The 16,594-nt window shown below is 46.1% G+C and overlaps 1 protein-coding gene across 10 annotated transcripts in view; it reads left to right on the top strand.

Moving 5' to 3' along the window:
- Positions 1-16,594, top strand: part of BRD3 (bromodomain containing 3) — a 50,838-nt gene that overhangs the window by 2,266 nt on the left and 31,978 nt on the right. For 3 of the 10 annotated variants that reach the window (XM_087753470.1, XM_087753469.1, XM_087753471.1), the window contains exon 1: positions 6,628-6,847. The gene's annotated coding sequence lies outside the window, so the exon portion shown is untranslated. Of the gene's footprint in view, positions 1-91; positions 242-3,264; positions 3,550-3,660; positions 3,888-6,626; positions 6,848-16,594 lie in introns of those variants that run through there. The other 7 variants (XM_087753464.1, XM_087753463.1, XM_087753462.1 and 4 more) reach the window with 5 other exon arrangements.

Here is a 16,594-nt window from a genome sequence, read left to right as displayed (position 1 = left end):
TCCGGGATCCCTCTGGGTGGCTTTAAGGGTGTCAGGAACAGAGCTGAGGCCACAGGTCCTGCTATGACTAATGTATACAATTTTGTCACAGGTTCCACCGAGACCAGAACTAATCCAGTCCTGCAGATTTGATCCAAAGGACGTTAATGTTTGTGGAAAAGCTCCCACTAACTTCAGTACGTGCTGGATCTGCTCTTTAGACCTGACTGCTGCAAGCAAGCTCGTGCTTACGTTTGCAATGGTGAGTAATATGGCACTACGCTGACGAGCTGTGTAAACCCATGTTTATGTGTTGGCACAATTAGCAATCTCAGGACTTTTATTTGCTTGGGCCTCTCGGCAGACAGAGGAAGCACAGAACAGACTTACTGTGTGTTACACGCTGCTCAAGAAACAGAGGGAGGAAGAGCTCATGAGAGACCTGCTGCATCTTTTAGGCTTTTAAAGAGCAGCTGATCTCTGACATATAGCTGTTTCTGTGTGGTTGCTAATATGCTGCTCTGTTTTTTTCTAAATCCCAGATACATCGCATTCATATGTTTCTTCTGGGATTTAAAAACAAACACTGAACCTTTTCCAGGCTGATATTTCTACCTCCCCCACTACAGTATGAACCTTGCTTGCATCACTGCCAACATTTGTTCATTTAAAACTAGGAAGTCTTACCCCAGTGGAGAGCAGGCAGGATTTGATTCATTCTGCCCAGGAGGGATGTGTACAGACACTTAGCCTGGGCACAAGGGGCCTATGGAAGTTGAAGGACTCCTTTCAAAGTCAGATGATTGAACACTGAATGTATTGAGCTCCATGTTAGTAAAGACCTGTTAAGAAACAGTCCGTGTTTTTGAAGAGAAGGTAGGACTTCACGCAGGGTTGGAGTCCGGCAATGTGCTATAGTGTATCCTTCAAAGCAGATTCCCCCCAGTGCAAGTCACAGCCAAGTTAATGCACAAAGGCTGCTGATTTGAGAGCCCCAGACTGAATCACAGACAGTCTGACTGCCAGACGTGATGACAGCCTGCCTCTCCCAGCCACTTCAACTGGAGCAGCAGGTTCTCAGCACTTCTGTGAATCAGGAGCTTCGTTCTTGGCTGGTGCAAATGGTTGCAACTCCAATGAACGGATGGTTCAATACGATTATCTCATATCCCTGAGATAGTTTTAGGGAAATCTGAATGTATTTATTACTCATTACAATTTAGAAATCAAGCTGTTTGAAAGTGTTACTATTTCATTAGAGCATCTCTTTACCATTCTCTCCAGTCTTTGTAAGAGGGCAGGAGGACAAGAAAACACAGGAAGCCATTAGGGCTTTAGCCAGCTGAAATCTAGCATGTTCTAGTATCTGTTAGTTTAAACTGCCAACTCAGTAGCACGCACTATTCACAAGCTTGCTTACCTGTGCAAACCACTGTGTTTACAGCAGGTGCTACGTCTCTACATCACACTGAATGTGTAACAAAACCAGTCAGATGCAGCTGATTTCCAAAGAAACATATTTACTGTGGCCAAAGATACGGAGCCATATTGGCTGGGCAGTTTCTCTTCACTTCTCAAATTCCGTGGTCATGTCCCTTTCTTCTCTCCCACAATAGTTTAGGCTTTTGCTCTGCTTCTTTCCATACATATAAATCTGAGCCCACTGTATCCCAGCCTCCAGCTCCTCCAAGAAATGCTTCTTTCTACATCCTGATAAAAGACACCAAAGTCAGACAGAATATTTTGTGGGCTCTTCACTCCTTCTCCATTGCAGGGAAAGCCAGTCATCTCTGTTTCTCTGGTTTAAGAACTGCCGATCTGGAAGGGCATTATTTAAATCCACTCTGGACCCTCCGTTGGATATTGGCTGTCTCCAGACCAGCATTTAGATCGCAATCAAAACTTATATTTGCAGATGAACACTTACAAGATCCTTTGGGTCTTGGATAGCTCGGTTCTTTCCTGCCTTCCCATCAATTACCATAATGCTGTGCCTCTGGGGGCTCGTAGACATCCTGGCTCCTGGGTTCCCTGTTTGGGGGCTCTGCTCACCCTTTTGCAGATGAAGAGTGAACACTGAAGAGACAAAGGTCCTATAGGCACTGAGTAGCCAGGGTGGCCTCACCAACTGGTGTGTCCAGGCTCTCAGAACTACAAAGTATGAGTCAGAAGAGCCGAGTCCCAGTTCTGGCTCTGCCTATGATTCTCTGCGTCATCACATTCCCTCTCAGCTTCCTCAGCTGAAAAACAGGGCTCATAATATTTCCTTACCTACAAAAGCTGTTAGGAGGATTATTGCATTGTTGTGAATTCCACAGATGAAAGGTACTACAGAAGAACAAACTGCAATTATTGTTTCAAACCTCTGCCCTAGTCCTGTCATCCTTACCTTACTGAATAACGCTTACTCAATCGAGGAAATCCTGCCACTACAGCAAAGAAAATCATTGGTAAAGATGCAATAAGAGCATTTATCCCCTTGTGTTCAACACCCTTCTCTCTGGGATGATCCGAGTCATATAATCCCAGACATTTACTACACGCTCTTGAGCAATCTTCGATTTGGGCACTATTATTTCTTTATCCCAAACATGACTGTTATTGAATAAATTCTCTTTTTGTAATGTATAACAACATCCACTCTAGAGATAGCAGCTGCTGGTAATAGGGTCTGCTGTGAGTTCGCTGATACATGAGGTCTCTTGTAGCCCGTGGTGGCTGATGGCTGACAAAATGGTCAGAACAGCCAAATTTGCCTGCCTCAAGGCGTGTGGAGTGCGCATCAGCCTTTCGTGTGCGTGTAAATGTACAGCGTGCCTACGGACGTGCCCAGAGATGGAGGTCAGAATGCATTGCCGATGCGGTATTCACACCCCTTCAGCAGCCTTCTCCACTTGTAATCCCTTGGTAATTCCCAAGTACAAATACCAACAAAGAGCTCCCTTGCAGCAGGGAACGATGGTTTTGATGGTGAAACAGGCACTGAATGGCGAGGTAAAGAATCGGAAGCTTACAGTTAGTACCTATAGCAAAGGTCAGAAAAATTGGTGCTCACGGTTAGTGTTCCCAGCAGTCCCTGATTACTATGAAATACTGTTGGGTGCAGTCATGCAAGGCGCTGAGCACGGCCAGTTCTCACAAAACTCACTGGTCCCACAGAGACAAGTATCTCCCTTTCCTGCTTCCGTCCACCCTTGTTTTGAAAAGACTCAAGTCCTACCCTGGACACCAAGAGAAGCAAAAAGTGTCAGTGTTTAGCAGCCCTGCAAACCACTCTGGTTTTGCACAAATAAGTTTTTCTTGTCAAAGCCGATGTACAAAGCTTCCTAGAAGGGTGTACATACCACTGTGCATTAAGGGTTAAAAGTAGTGCAATGGCAAGGAATAAATACGCTGCAGGTGTTAGTTAACAAGGTACTAATTGGGTAACTGGAGGTGCAACATAAGAGACCACAGAGGCTAATCAAAAGGCCTTGGGTGAATCTAGGATGCTCCTCTGAGCTTGGGGAGGAGGAAGAAGTAAAAAGCTACTGCTGTTGTCTTGCGTTTTATGGAAAAGCTGGAGTTAAGGTATTCCAGAACAGGCAGACTGTTACATCTTGTGTGTAAAACTAATCTGGCAAAATCAGTTCAGAAATTCATTTAAAGGTTGCAACTATCTTTTCCTCAGTCTGAGTGCTTTTACTTTGGGCCAGGTACTTTGTGCTTGACTCATTCTGATTTGATTTCGCTGTACCTCCTATGGGGCTTATTCAAACTGAGTCAGCCTGTGCCTCTTTAGCTAAACCATTATCTAAACTCACTGCCTTGCATAAAGAAGGCTTTAAGGATCCCTAGAATATATTTGCCTTCCTGTTCCCTTGGAGGATGCAGCTGGGTTCTTCAAGCGCAAGTTTGCAGACCTACAGGTAGGTAGGTGTGTGAGTGACTTGTGTGCTCCAGGCTGAAAGCTGATAGTGGTGAAATCTCTGGGGACAGTTTCTCATGTGAATTGTTTTGCCCGCTCAGCCTGATGCATAATGAACATAACAATTTGGGATGAAACTGTCTTACGCCCACCCTGGGTGAGATAAGGAGGCATGAGGCATAGTCGGAGACTGCTTTTGGGTTGCAGCTTTGTCGCACCCTCCATCACCAGCTGTGCTTGAAAGTGGACTTGCAGTGAGGATCAAACTCCAGTTTTGAAGTTGTGTGTGTTCACTGTGAGGTGACTCTGCCCTGCCAGCTTGAAGGGCTTTATGCTCTTGCGGGGACCCTCCCAGCTTCTCTTGTCTCTGCCCTTTTGCCTGCGCTCACCCGTTTTGCTCAGCCCCCCTGTTGCGTGCTCTGCGTGTCGCTGAGGTTGCTGACCGCTGCGTTATGAGACCCCCTGTTCAGTTGCTTATAACTCTGCCAAATCTTAACATTTCAGCAACACACTTTTTTGTTGCAGGAGTTTGTCTCAAACTAAAATACAAATACATTTAAAAATCAAACTTTCGGGTTATGGTTTAGCTGAAAATGAGTCTTTGGAGTGAAAGATGTACGTTTTCCCAAGTGTTCATAACAAATACGCAGCTGATTACTCCCTGCCCCCTCCCTTGGAAAGCTTCAGCCTGCCAACTTTTCCCAGCCCCCATGCCTAGTGTGGCAGCAGTTTTCCTGTAGGGGCTCTTTGGTCATGCTCACGATTTGGTGTCTGTGTGTGTTACGGCGTTCATAAATTTATACCCTGCTTATCTATGTGGATCAAGCATGTACTGGAGCAGGACAGTGCGTTCAAAAGAACTGACCTGGTGCTCTTCAGCTCTCAAATGCTGTGGTACATGTGTACTCTTTTAGAATGGCCTTGCAAATGGGAATACAGCAGAATGATGGTAAAAAGTGCCCTGCACTCAAAATCCGATTCTTCCCTGTACCCAGTATCCAGGATGCTTTTAGGCAGGGCAGAGCTCAGGTGGTGTTTCAAAGGGATTTCCTTGCTCAGTCTGGCAACGTGGAACGTAGGATGACCAGCTGCGGGACAAATGTAGCAAACACCCGCTGTGAAGTGTGGCTGTTCCCCTTAAGAAGACCCAGGACGTACCTTTTTCTTACTGCTCGCGTGCTCCGTGTTCCCGCAGAGGCCATGTCCTCTGGGTGCAGAGGGCACTGAAGTGGCTTTCGGGTACCTGATGGTCAAGGCAACAAGGTCAGCTTGCAGGAGGGCAGCCCGAGCCACGCACAGCCCAAGTGTGGGCTTTGGCCGTCGATGCAGATGCAGCTTCCAATTCTGTCTTACAAAGTAAGCACATCCAAGAGCGGTACAGCTGTGAGCGAGTTTCTAGTTCCTGAATTTGCACGAGCCTTGAAGTTCAGTGCAAAAAAGCACTTTTTCTTGGGTTCAGTTAAGGCATCTGCACAACTTTGCTTTCATCCCGAGGCAGCCACAAGCCTGGCTAAGTGGAATTTTCCTAAGCATCTGTCCTCCTGCCTGTACAAAAACCAATCTTGCTGATTATATCAGAGCTCCTGAGAAATTTCAGTCCCGTTGGTCACGTTTTTTGAAAGCTAATCTTCTGGAAATAAGGTCTTCCAGTAAAACTGCCTTCACCTTATGGTTACAATAAACTGACTTATTAATTGGCATCACGGCATGGCTGTCTGTAACAGGCAGCGTGGCAGCCTCTGCTGGCATATGCGTCCACAGAGAAATCCCCTAACTACTTCTTATTTTATGTTGGCGCTCAGATGTTTCCCCTGGACTCGTTTTTTCCAACAGTTCTGTTTTTTCCCCCCCCCCCCCTTTCTTTCTGTGCTGCAGCAATTGAATCATATTTGGGGTTATAACAGTATTATTATTTTTTTTAACTTCTGTTTGCATGTGTAGATTTGCTTCAGGATATAGGCTGTGTTGGTCTGTTATTTGGAAGCGTTTGTAACAGTGCTCCTGTTTGTTGTTGCTCTTATGGTGGGTGTGTTTGTCAAACTCATGTTCTGGTTTTATTGTATACATTAGATTATTTTTCTTGTTGTTTCCAGCAGTTGACGATATTATGAAATGCACTAACCAGTGCAAGCTACATCAGGTTGTGGGTTTTCTTAACGTTTCGGGGGTTTTTGCTACTTACTGCTACAGCTTGCCTTGCCGGTGTTCTATTTTTATTGCGGCTCGTATTAGTTGTTGCGTAATAAATGTGAGAGCGCGTTACCCAATGCAAACCGCGACTTAAAAAAAAAAGAAAAAAGAAAAAAGAAAAAAGAAAAAAGAAAAAAAAAGGGAAAACGACCGAGGCAGCTCCCGCAGTTGTGATTTAAAACTCGGTCCCCGCAGCACGCCCGGCCCTGCGCGGCTCCGGCCGACGCGGACCCGCAGGTTTCCCGCTGCGCTCCGAAGGGCTCCGGCTGCGCCTCCGGAGCCCGGGGGGCGGGCGGCCGGGGGAAGCCGGGATTTTCCCCGGCAATGTCTGCCCGGGGCGGGAGGGGGGGGGGGGAACGGGGACGACGACGGGAGCCGCCGGCCGCCACCTCCCCGCGGGTTTTTATCGCGGTCCCCCCGCCCAAAACCACGCGGGGCGCTTTCCCCGCGGGCGGGGGGAGCGTGTTCACCCGCCCCCGCCGCCCGGGGCATCACCCCTGCTGTTCCTCTCCCCTGCCCGCCGGTCCGGGGAGGGAGCGGGGGGCCGAGGGGGGGGGACGGGACCTGCCGGCTTCTGGGACTTGTAGTCCGGGGGCTAGCGGCCGCCTCTCCCCCGGCCCGGCCCGGGACTACCGTCCCCACATGGCCTTGCGCCCCGGCGCATGAGCTCTTGGGCGCCTTAGCGCATCTATTATACTGCCTTGCCGAGGATAAAAAGAAGAGCAACTGGAGGGACTATAAGGCAAACGTTGCTGGAGCTGCCGGGGCAAAGTAATCTATTTAATCTTTCCCTTTATTTGTTAGATGCTTGGGTGTGCATTGCTAGCACTGGGACATGGTTTCTGGAGGGAGGGGGGCCGGGGAAGAAGGGGGAGGAAAGCAAAACCCACTTGGGAAAGGCCAATGCTGATTTTTTTTTTTTTTTTCCCCCCTCCTCTCTTCTTCTGCTCCTTCTTCTTGCGAGAGCCCCGCGTCGCTCCCCGCGGCCCCGCAGCCTTTGTGCGCCGCGACAATGCAACAAAGCGCGGCGGGGCCGGCTGCAGCCTGGCCATTGATTTCCTCCCGGCCCCGCCGCTCCTGCCCACCCTTTTCTTCTTCTTCTTCTTCTTCTGCCGCTTCTTCTCCATCTTCTGCTCCCCCCTCCCCTTCTCGCCGAGCGCCCGAAGACGCCCCGGACGGGCGCAGCCGCGGCCCCGCGGAGCGCCGCGTCCCCACGCAGGAGGGGTTTTCTTTCTTTCCTATTTTTTGTTGTTGTTGTTGTTGTTTTTCTTCTTCTTCCCCCTCTCTCGCTCGCTTTCCCTCGCTCGCTCTCTCTGCCCGCCATCTTTTGAAAGGGAAAATTAGGGGCGAGGAAGAGGAGGGCTGCAGGCGCCCTTAAAAACAAGAGGAAAAAAAAAAAGAAAGAAAAAAAGAAGGGGGGAAGAGGAAAAAAAAAAAAAAAACAATAAGCGGGGAGGGGGGGACGAGGCAGCAGCAAGCCCCGCTCCCGGCGGTGCGCGGCTCCCCGGCTCCGGCGGCGGCGAGCGGCGGGGCGCGGAGCGGGGCTCGACGGCGGCCCCGCGCCCTGGGCGAGCGCCCGGCGGCTCCCGGCCATTTCCCTCTGCCCCGCCGCCGCCCGGGTCGCTGGCTCGGGAGCTGGAAAAGGTCTGAGCAGGCTGCGTATCCTGCGCTGAAAAGCGCGCGTTTCGCGTCGCCGCCGTGCGCGTATGTTTGTGTATATGCTTGTACGTACAGCCGCTTTGCTCGTGTCAGTGTCTGGTGTTTACCGAACTTTCGCAAATAAATGGAAACCGAGGGTTCGTTGCCTAAACTTGATATGCTTTATAGGTGTAAAAAGAAACGCAGATCACAGATTTATATATAGAAGTGTCACGCTATAAAGAAAATGCTACCGATAATAAAATGTAAAACTTCCAAACTCAGTCGTACTTTTCCTCCGTTTATACTACTTGTTTGCTTTTTGCACCTCCTGGGGCACGGGCGATAGAGCATTATTTCTAGCCTGCTTGGTTTCACTTTCAAACAAAGCTGTAGTGTTCAGGTCGCAGATCCATGCGCGTCTTTAAGCTACGTGGTTCAGTCTTGCAGGGTGTTAATAGGGAATGTGTTTCCTACAGAAATGACTTTTGACAGTGTGGAGCATGCATTCTGTAAGGTTCACGCTCAATGTTCTGTGACAATTCTGTAGTGTGGATATACCTTTCTGTTGATGTCTTCAGGAATCAAAAGTTACTAAAATAAACTTTTTTGGATAAGCAAATACAATGGCTTCACTAATAATTCAAATGTTTTTATATATATATATATATATATTTTTTTTTTTTTTTTACATCTTAAGTTCCCTGACACTAGTAAATAGTAGGTTAGGGAGTAACACAATTAGCAAAGCACACCTGCTGTTACTTGCTGGGAACAGAGAAGTGGTTTTTCTAATATGCTTGTTAGTATTTTTAATGCGTTCAGTATATGTAAGTGTGCTGAGAGGGTGTCTTTAAATTAAACTGGAAATTTAGGTTTACAGCTGACTCTTGTCTTTAATTCACATGGTGGTAAGTCAAGGTATTAGAGGACTTGGTGACTACCATATGTGCTGCAGTATATGGGTGAGAAGTGCAGAATAAATATTCATCAATCAAAACAAACAAGAAATCCCCAAAGCAGTCTGGTTGCTTTACAAGCAAAAAAACCCGATCTGTATTGCTTACAACTGCCCAGCCACTTGTGTGTACTGTAAACGCGAAATCCTGCCTCTCCTAATCTGCGGATCCCAGCACTAGCAGGCTGCTGTGTGTCTTATTTTGTTAGCACAGAAGTTTAGGGAGTTTTTAATAATACACTGGGAGGCTCCTGCTGAAACAGAGTAACTCCTGACCTCAAAGCCTTCCTTCTTGGAAAGAAGAAATGCCAAGATTGTATATTTCTTTCTCTTTAGTCCACACTGGTTAAAAATACTCACTCATGCATGTATTTAGTGCTTTGAGACAATGCTTAATAAAAGGGTTGGGCGGAGGGTAACTGTCTTATTCAGTGTTCAGCATAAGCTTGATTGCAATATTGTCTTCTATAGTCGCTGCCTATATAGTGCTCAGTGCTGAGACAGTTGCTATTCCAATGAAAGGCTTTTTAGTTTTAGTGACCCATGCATGCAGAGTTTAAATTAAAAAGAAATGCATGTGCAATGTAAAGTGTCTGAGGCTTGTTCTCGAAACTGACTTTGGAGTGTTAGTTTCATTAACTTCAAATAAAAACTAGGCTCCATCGCTTCTGGAAATAAAACTTCTGTCATTTAAGCACTGAGGTGCTTTCAAAAACTTTAGTTCTTGTCATTTAAAAAATGCTTAGAAGAAAAGCATGTTGAAGATTCTGATGTTCCAGCTCAGCAGGCATGCTAGGCAGCAGTGCTCTTTCACTATCTGTCTCTGAAGAAGGCTGGTTTCGTTAGTCAGTGTCTGCAAATGCAAGTATTTCAGTAGGCTTCGTAGCTAGTTTCTTTGCACTCTTGTAACTGCACTGGGTACAATGACTTCAATCACAGTTCTTAATCTTGAAAATGCTTTTTTCCTGAGTTAGGAACTGTGTGGTTAAAACTTTCTCCTTCAGTCATCTCCTAAAATGGTGGGGAGCCTACCGGAGGTTCTTGGTATCCACAAACCATGTCTGCAGGCCGGGGATCCGGCCTGCCTGACCTGTGAGCCTCAGTCAGCTGAAGGCAGTGCACACAGGTAAAGCAGTTTGCCCTGGCGAAGGCTGGGGCTTCCCATAGTTTTTACAGATGCACCTTTTAATTGGTACACGTTCTGAAAGATGCTGTTTAATGTTTACCTCTTAACTTTGGGTAGGGCACTTGTGCAGCGGGTTGTTGGTTTCCAGCCAAGCTCTGCCGCACTCCTAGAATCTCGCTGCTTCTCCCTGGAGTAATCTGGGAGCCTGATCGCTCTCGTTGACAGCACAAACAACTCGGGAGTCAAATCCCTCTCCTCAGCAGCAGCTGAGTGATGTAGTGAGGTCTCATGTTTCAAAGGCTTAATTACTTTTACAAAATATATTACTCTCTGTCTACTTTGGTAAGCTATCAGGTGCTTTCAGCGCAGACAGAATGACACTTTGCTAAATAAATGAACAAAGAGTGTTTTGCATCTGTGTGGTTAATTGTTTCTCTTTAATCCTGGTCGCTCCTTCTTTGCTAATTTGCAAAATTCATTAATCCGCAGTGGGTTTCCCAATCATTACCAAGAACCGTATGTTTTGTTTTGTTGTGTGTGTTGTTTTGTTGGGTTTGTTTTGGTTTTTTTTAAATTGCCACATTATTCTCCAGTAATAACCCAGAACACCATTGTAAGCAATAGAGTTCTGGGAATTAGGAAGGAGCCATTGTTTGCTGTGCTGCTCAGTGAGCTGTCAGGACATTTTGGAAGGATGTGTCTGTCTCGAGCTTTTCGTTCCATGCTATCTTACTGCGACATTAGTGTGTTTTTGTCAATCATTAGTGCTTGTTGGAGGTGAACAACTTTCTTCGGGGTGCACTAACTCTTTAACCCACTTGTTGCTAAAGCCAGCGTTGGAAGGATTTAAATTCTTCTGGAGAGCAATGTGGAAATTTACCATACTGTGCTGCTTTTTCTACTAGTCCTTATTCCTTCTCCCAGTCTTACTGATCAGATACCAACCAAAGAAACACTTGCCTCTATTTTGGATTCCTTTCGCGCCTTTCCAGGCCTCAGTCTCTTTCCAGCTTGAGTCTGATAAGAAGACACCATCGTGTCTGGATGTATTTCAGCAACGTGGATAACCTGGGCAGAGGAGAAGATTTATTTGAGTGTCTTACTCCTTCGCTGGGACCAGGGCTCAACGTTGTCCTCTCCACCAGCAATGGAACAGGTGTAGCAAAGACAATCTGAGGTGAAATTCCTGTGCATGGGGGACCAATATGGAAGAAGATGCTCCGGCTGAACTGATTCCATGTAGCTTCAAACTTTGAGATTTAGACTTGGTTCTGATTGACACCGGTCTGCTTTGGGAATGATCCTGTTTGCTCCTTCCTTTAAAAAGAGAGAGGCAGAGACAGAAAAGGATCGCAGTTTTCCTTCCTGGCCTTGAGAGCTGTTCCAGTTTTGAAGTTTACACTTGGAGCACTTTACCGATACAGCCGCACTGATATCCTTGCGGAGGACTTCATGCACTGGCATAAATATACGAGCAGAGATGCACTTTGTGTGACTGGCTCACCCATCGTAACCAAACCCACCCTGTATTGAAGGAAAGGCACGTTTTTCCTTGTGTAACTTTGTCTTTTCACCTGCTTAACTTATCCTCGTGTAACATTACGGAGGGTACCTGGTTGGGGATCACGCTTTCTCGCAACCCACCAATATGGCCATGCCAAGAGAAATCTGTTTTCTAAAACTGCACGGGTCAATAGGTTTGGCTGTAAGCAAGCGCAAAGTTTGCAGTACCACGCTGTTTTGCTGGGAGGGGATGTAGGACGTAGCCTTCTTGCTTTCCAAGGCTGGTTTAGGAACTGTGCTGTGGGCTGTAGTGAAACTGATACGCTGAGCTCGTGTATTCTGTACTGTATGCGTAAGAATTGTGTGTGGGTATAATGGAGAGCGCTAGTCCTTGTTGGAAAGCATTGCCGTTAGCATCAACAGAGAAGTTGCAAGCAGTTCAGTTTATGGTCTGTGAAATAGCGTTAAAGCGCAGCTCCTCAAGAGTGTCAAAAAGCGTATGCTCCCCTCAGACTTTGCTGGAGTCAGTACTTGTCTGAGTGTGGGTACTATGGATCAGCCTGTGTGCTGAAAGTGTGTTCATTTCCCGGGCAGGAACAAGCCACACGGGAATAAATTAGGATACTTGTGTCCACACTGTCATGGTTGTACTTCCTTTGACTTGAACTTCATCCATATGCAGGAGCTTTAAGAGAGGCTTAGGGCTTGTCTGTTCTCATTGCGCAGGAAGATAAGCCGTGGGTGCTCTCAGCAGGAGCTGTGTGTGGGGACGCTTAGCTCCTCCTGTTAAGAGCCTGTCTGTCTGTCTGCCCCGAGCGGTTCGTGGAGAAAGCGGTGTTCCTCTGGGTGTGTGGAGGGAGACCACCTTCCTGCCTCGGGTGTGTTAGGCAGCAGGGAGCACCTTCCCCTCTTCCCCCGAATTAGCAGCCTCTGCGCCCTGCATAGGGAGGGGTAATAGACTCTAAGATCCAAATTTTTCCCTTTCTCGCATGCTGTTTGGGAGTTTAAATCAGATGCATAAACTCAGGCAGTGGAAGCTGCTTTGATGCCCTCTCAGGGAGCGACAGCAGCTTAGCTATCACGGTTTATTCACACCTTAGCTGACCTGCAACTTCCTTCCTAGCTGAGCAAATTCATGTATCTAGTCAACCTTAGCAAAATCAGCGAGGCACTTTTCATCTGAAATAGCAGACCACATACAGCCTTTTGCACTTGTTTGGCAATGTTTGCTTTAAGTTAACACATTGAGTTATTCTGGAACAACATGCTTGTTCAAAGACAAGGGCCTTAAATTGGTTTGGAAACAGATAAAGCTAAGTCGGTGCCACCCCTTCAGGGGAGCATGTGTAGGGGATGAGTGGTGGTCATAAATGGAAGGGCTACTGCAGTCTAACGAGTTACTGCTCCTCTGTCGGCTAAGCTGCAATAATTAACTTGGTGGGTGGGTGTACTTACCCTGCGCCATTACCAAGTATAATGTTACTGTGGCTCAGCTAACAAGTAGTGTATTTATGTCATGGTAATTCAATCACTTTCATTTCATTGTTCGTCCCCTTAAACTGACTTGATTGTCATATACTGACTTAGGTGGACTTTGCATGGGAAAGTTGCAGTGCTGTAGCTGTAAACCAGAGCATGATTTAAACGAGTGGCAGCTCATCCGTTCTTACTACACTTGTAATGCTTTTTGTCCTAAAACAAATCCGTTGTTTTTCAAAATACTAACTCTAATAATTTTAATATATAAAAATAAATTGAAAAAATGAGTAGGAGAAAGCGTTGGAGCACAAGAAGTGTGCAAGGGAGGTCTGTTGATGAAGGAAGGTATTTTCTCTAATGAATCACTTTGATGGCTCTGCTATGCACTGTGAAATGGCTCTAAAAAGTTAACATACGGATCTGTGTCTGTTTGTTAGACGTCTGTCTTCTCTGTCGATGTTTGCATGGAGCTGCCCCTAAGGATAACATCTGTAGCACGTGTAAATTATATTAATAATGCTGAGATGTGGCCATGCAGTACTAGCGATGTAAGGGAGAAATGCAGTGTAGATTATTAGGTACACCGAGCAGAAAACAGTCCTTTAAATAGGTAATACATAGGAATCGAATGCTATTTGCAAGGGCTCTGTATTTTACTTTGCTCAGAATACTTTTTGTACTTAGTTTCATTAAGAGGAGGTAATCTTCCTGTTACATGTAGCCTCTTAAATTCAGTTGGAAGTGGAATTTGGCTGTATCTCAACCCCTGTCCCAAACAGGTGTCACGAAGGACCTCTTGGGTGTTGTGGTTTATCTTTTAGAAACGTGTTTAAAGAGCACTGCAGTATGGGGAAAGGGATAAAGCAGATGGCACTTTTAGCTTTGCAGTTTCTTCAAATGACAATTAGCGTTGTACTTAGTAAAGAACAGTTAAGTGTTTCCAGAGACCTAAGTTATGGTATTTGAACACCTTGTAAATACAGGTTCCTCTGTGTGTTTGGGGTTTTTTTTCTTAAAATTTGGTATAACCCTAACACTGAGAGGGAATTAATGTATAAACGCATGGGAAAAGACTAATTACTTCAATTGTTGATGGTAGTGGAAATATTCGTATCCCCATTTTACAAGTAGGGAACTGACAAGCCTACAGCATAGGGTGTTAAGAGCTGAGCTGAGGTGTCAGCATGCTGTTTTGTAGCTGTCTTCTTCGTAATTCTTTGCAGGTATAACAGAAGCTTGGAGGTGCTCTGCCCAGCAGGGAAGTATTCGAGCTCTTGATTTTTTGTTTTTGTTTTTTGCGTTTTCTTCAAAATGTTTTGTGTCCAATAATATCTCTTGTTGGAAATCAAAGTGCAGAAAAAGAAACAGTCATGACAAAACCTGTTGTGAAAAGACTGTGTAATTTATTCACTGTACGCTGAATCAAACTAAGCGAGTTTGAGGTTTTTTTCTTATACTGTAAAAGTACACAGAGTACCCTATGCTGATTAAAAAGGGGAAGGGCAGACTCTCTTTTTCAGAACGTGAATGTTTAACTGTGCAGATCATATCCTTTAAAAAGCAGAAAAAGAGAACCCTGTGAGGGTGTAAATGTACAATAATCCCATTAGGAGTTCTGAAGCCTGTGCGGGTGTTGCCACGTTATGCTTTAATGAGTGTACCTAAATGTTTCTCTTACGCACGTATCATTTGAAACTTGGGTCAGTGCCAGAGTATGGTTTGTTTTGTTTTACATGATTTGACTGAAATATGGTTTGCTGACCTGAAATTGGCAAAACTGATTTCTGGAGTCACAGGATGAATCGGCAGTAGTATCGTGTGTTGGATAAGTCATGCTTTGGAGAAGGTAGGGTGTAAAGTAATAGATGAACAGCGGGGAATTAGGAGACAGAGCCTTGAAGGAGGTGGGTTGTGGTACTGACCTGTGCTGTGATTTTTTTTTTTTTTTAATTTTTAGTTTTTCTTTTTAAGACCGCTACATTTTTACCAATTTGTGCCTCTTTCCTGGCCTGTCTGGACTGCTCACTCCTCAGGGCAGAGACTCCGTGCATGCTGCACTGTGCTTGGTCCTGGTCAGGGCAGTGGAGCCTTTTGGTCATAGTGCAGTTGGTCTCTAGGCACATCCTGATGAAACATGGTTAAGTCGAGGTGTTCAACCTGTCAGTTCATTGCCCTAGCAATCAGTCAGGCTCCAGCTTTTATTCCATCGTCCCATCCCACTTGCAGTTTTGGTCATGAGCAGAGGCTGGAGTCTCCTACAACGCATACTGTCCTCATACAGTGTCTGGTGCGTGGTTGTCCTTTCTGTGTGTTGCTGCATGGCAACAAAAATGGTGACCAAGCCTGGATGGTGACCAAGCCAGTTTCAGTCTCCCACTTAAAGAGCAGTTGGGAATGCTGACATGAAGGATGCTAATAAAGGGTGACTGCGGTTCAAGCCCAAGTGAGCAAATGGATTTGTAGTTCTGATTGGTCTTGAAGTATGGATTTGAATGCACAAGCAAGGGTGAGTAGATGGACAGTAGATTCTGTCCATCTGTGAAGTTTAAAGTGATAATAATACCAGAAACCTTGAGAGGTGGAATAACAAAGAAGGCATCCAGTAGACAGCATTTATTCCAGTTCTGAATTTGCAGAATTGGCCAGTCTGAAGAAATTGTGACCGAGTCTGTAGAGTCTTTTGCTATGCCCATCAGCAAGGTTTGAATTTGGGATCATCAAACTTTTTTCCCCTCCTTGGCCAACTTTAATGAAGAGATTCCTCTTCTTGACTAGGCTGCAATTTATTTTTTGTGGTGCTTTAGGAAACATGAGGAAGGAGAACAAGATCTCCATGCTCTTGCACACCTTATGCTTGTACAGTGGGACTTCCCTAGCTGGGATCCCGTTCTGCAGCAATCCTGCAGTGAGAGGATGTATCTTCAGGGCTGGGTAGCATTGACTAGATCAGCTATCATAGCTGTTGTAACTGCAACAATGGGAGCATCCACAAGTCTGATCAGTCTGAATAAATTCTCCAACCCCAGATATCTAGCACTTAACCTCCTTTGTCATTTTCTCTCTCCCTCGTGGACAGCTAGAGAAGGAGTTGACCCAGGTAGAGGGGCCAAAAAGTGTGGAGAGCTTGAGTTTTGTTTCTGTCTTTGCCTAAACCTTCCTTAGAAAGAGATTTATCTTGATTGACCAATTAGTTGTGTCTTGTAGGTGATAAGTCTGCAAAACCCTCTGTGGAGAGGCACTGAGCCACAGAAACTGCGCAACTTATTGAGAGGGGAAAGGTGCTTAGCGCTTTGCAGGATGGGGCTTGAAGTGGTTGCTGAATCACAGAGGAGGACTGAGTTGCTGTCTGTGTTGTGGTTTATACCAGACTTCCAGTGTGCCTTCAGCCATGTTCCTGCCTCCCCTAGGTCCCCCATCCTGCTCCTGACCTGTTGGGAGCTCCTATGGTGTGTGGCCACGTGCCAGCACCTTCCCAGCGCTTCCTTTTTGCCTAATGTCCAAGGCTGCAGCACTTCTGTTGCACATGCGCTTTTGGGGGACTGCAGTAACCCCTGCAAGTGCTAGGAATTGCCAAATAAGCATTCAGTGTGTTGCAGTGCACTAGGTAAGAGAGAGCGTACGCTCAGAAGCAGGTTCACCTCCTCTCCTTTCTCTGTAAACCTTGACTGCCTGGCTTCTCTCTGGCTCCTCCTCTGATTATGAGATGTTGTGGGTTCAACCCTGTGGGTCATGCAAGGTAATTTCATTGCATCTCCACCTTTCCCCTCTAGGAAGAAATGGCACGAGCAGACTCTGCCTAGGCTTGTGATTCTCC

This window comes from Nipponia nippon, unplaced genomic scaffold (assembly GCF_047370975.1).
Source record: "Nipponia nippon isolate SJK-2023a ecotype South Korea unplaced genomic scaffold, ASM4737097v1 scaffold_16, whole genome shotgun sequence".
Lineage (NCBI taxonomy): Eukaryota > Metazoa > Chordata > Aves > Pelecaniformes > Threskiornithidae > Nipponia > Nipponia nippon.
This window is presented reverse-complemented; position numbering and strand designations above follow the sequence as displayed.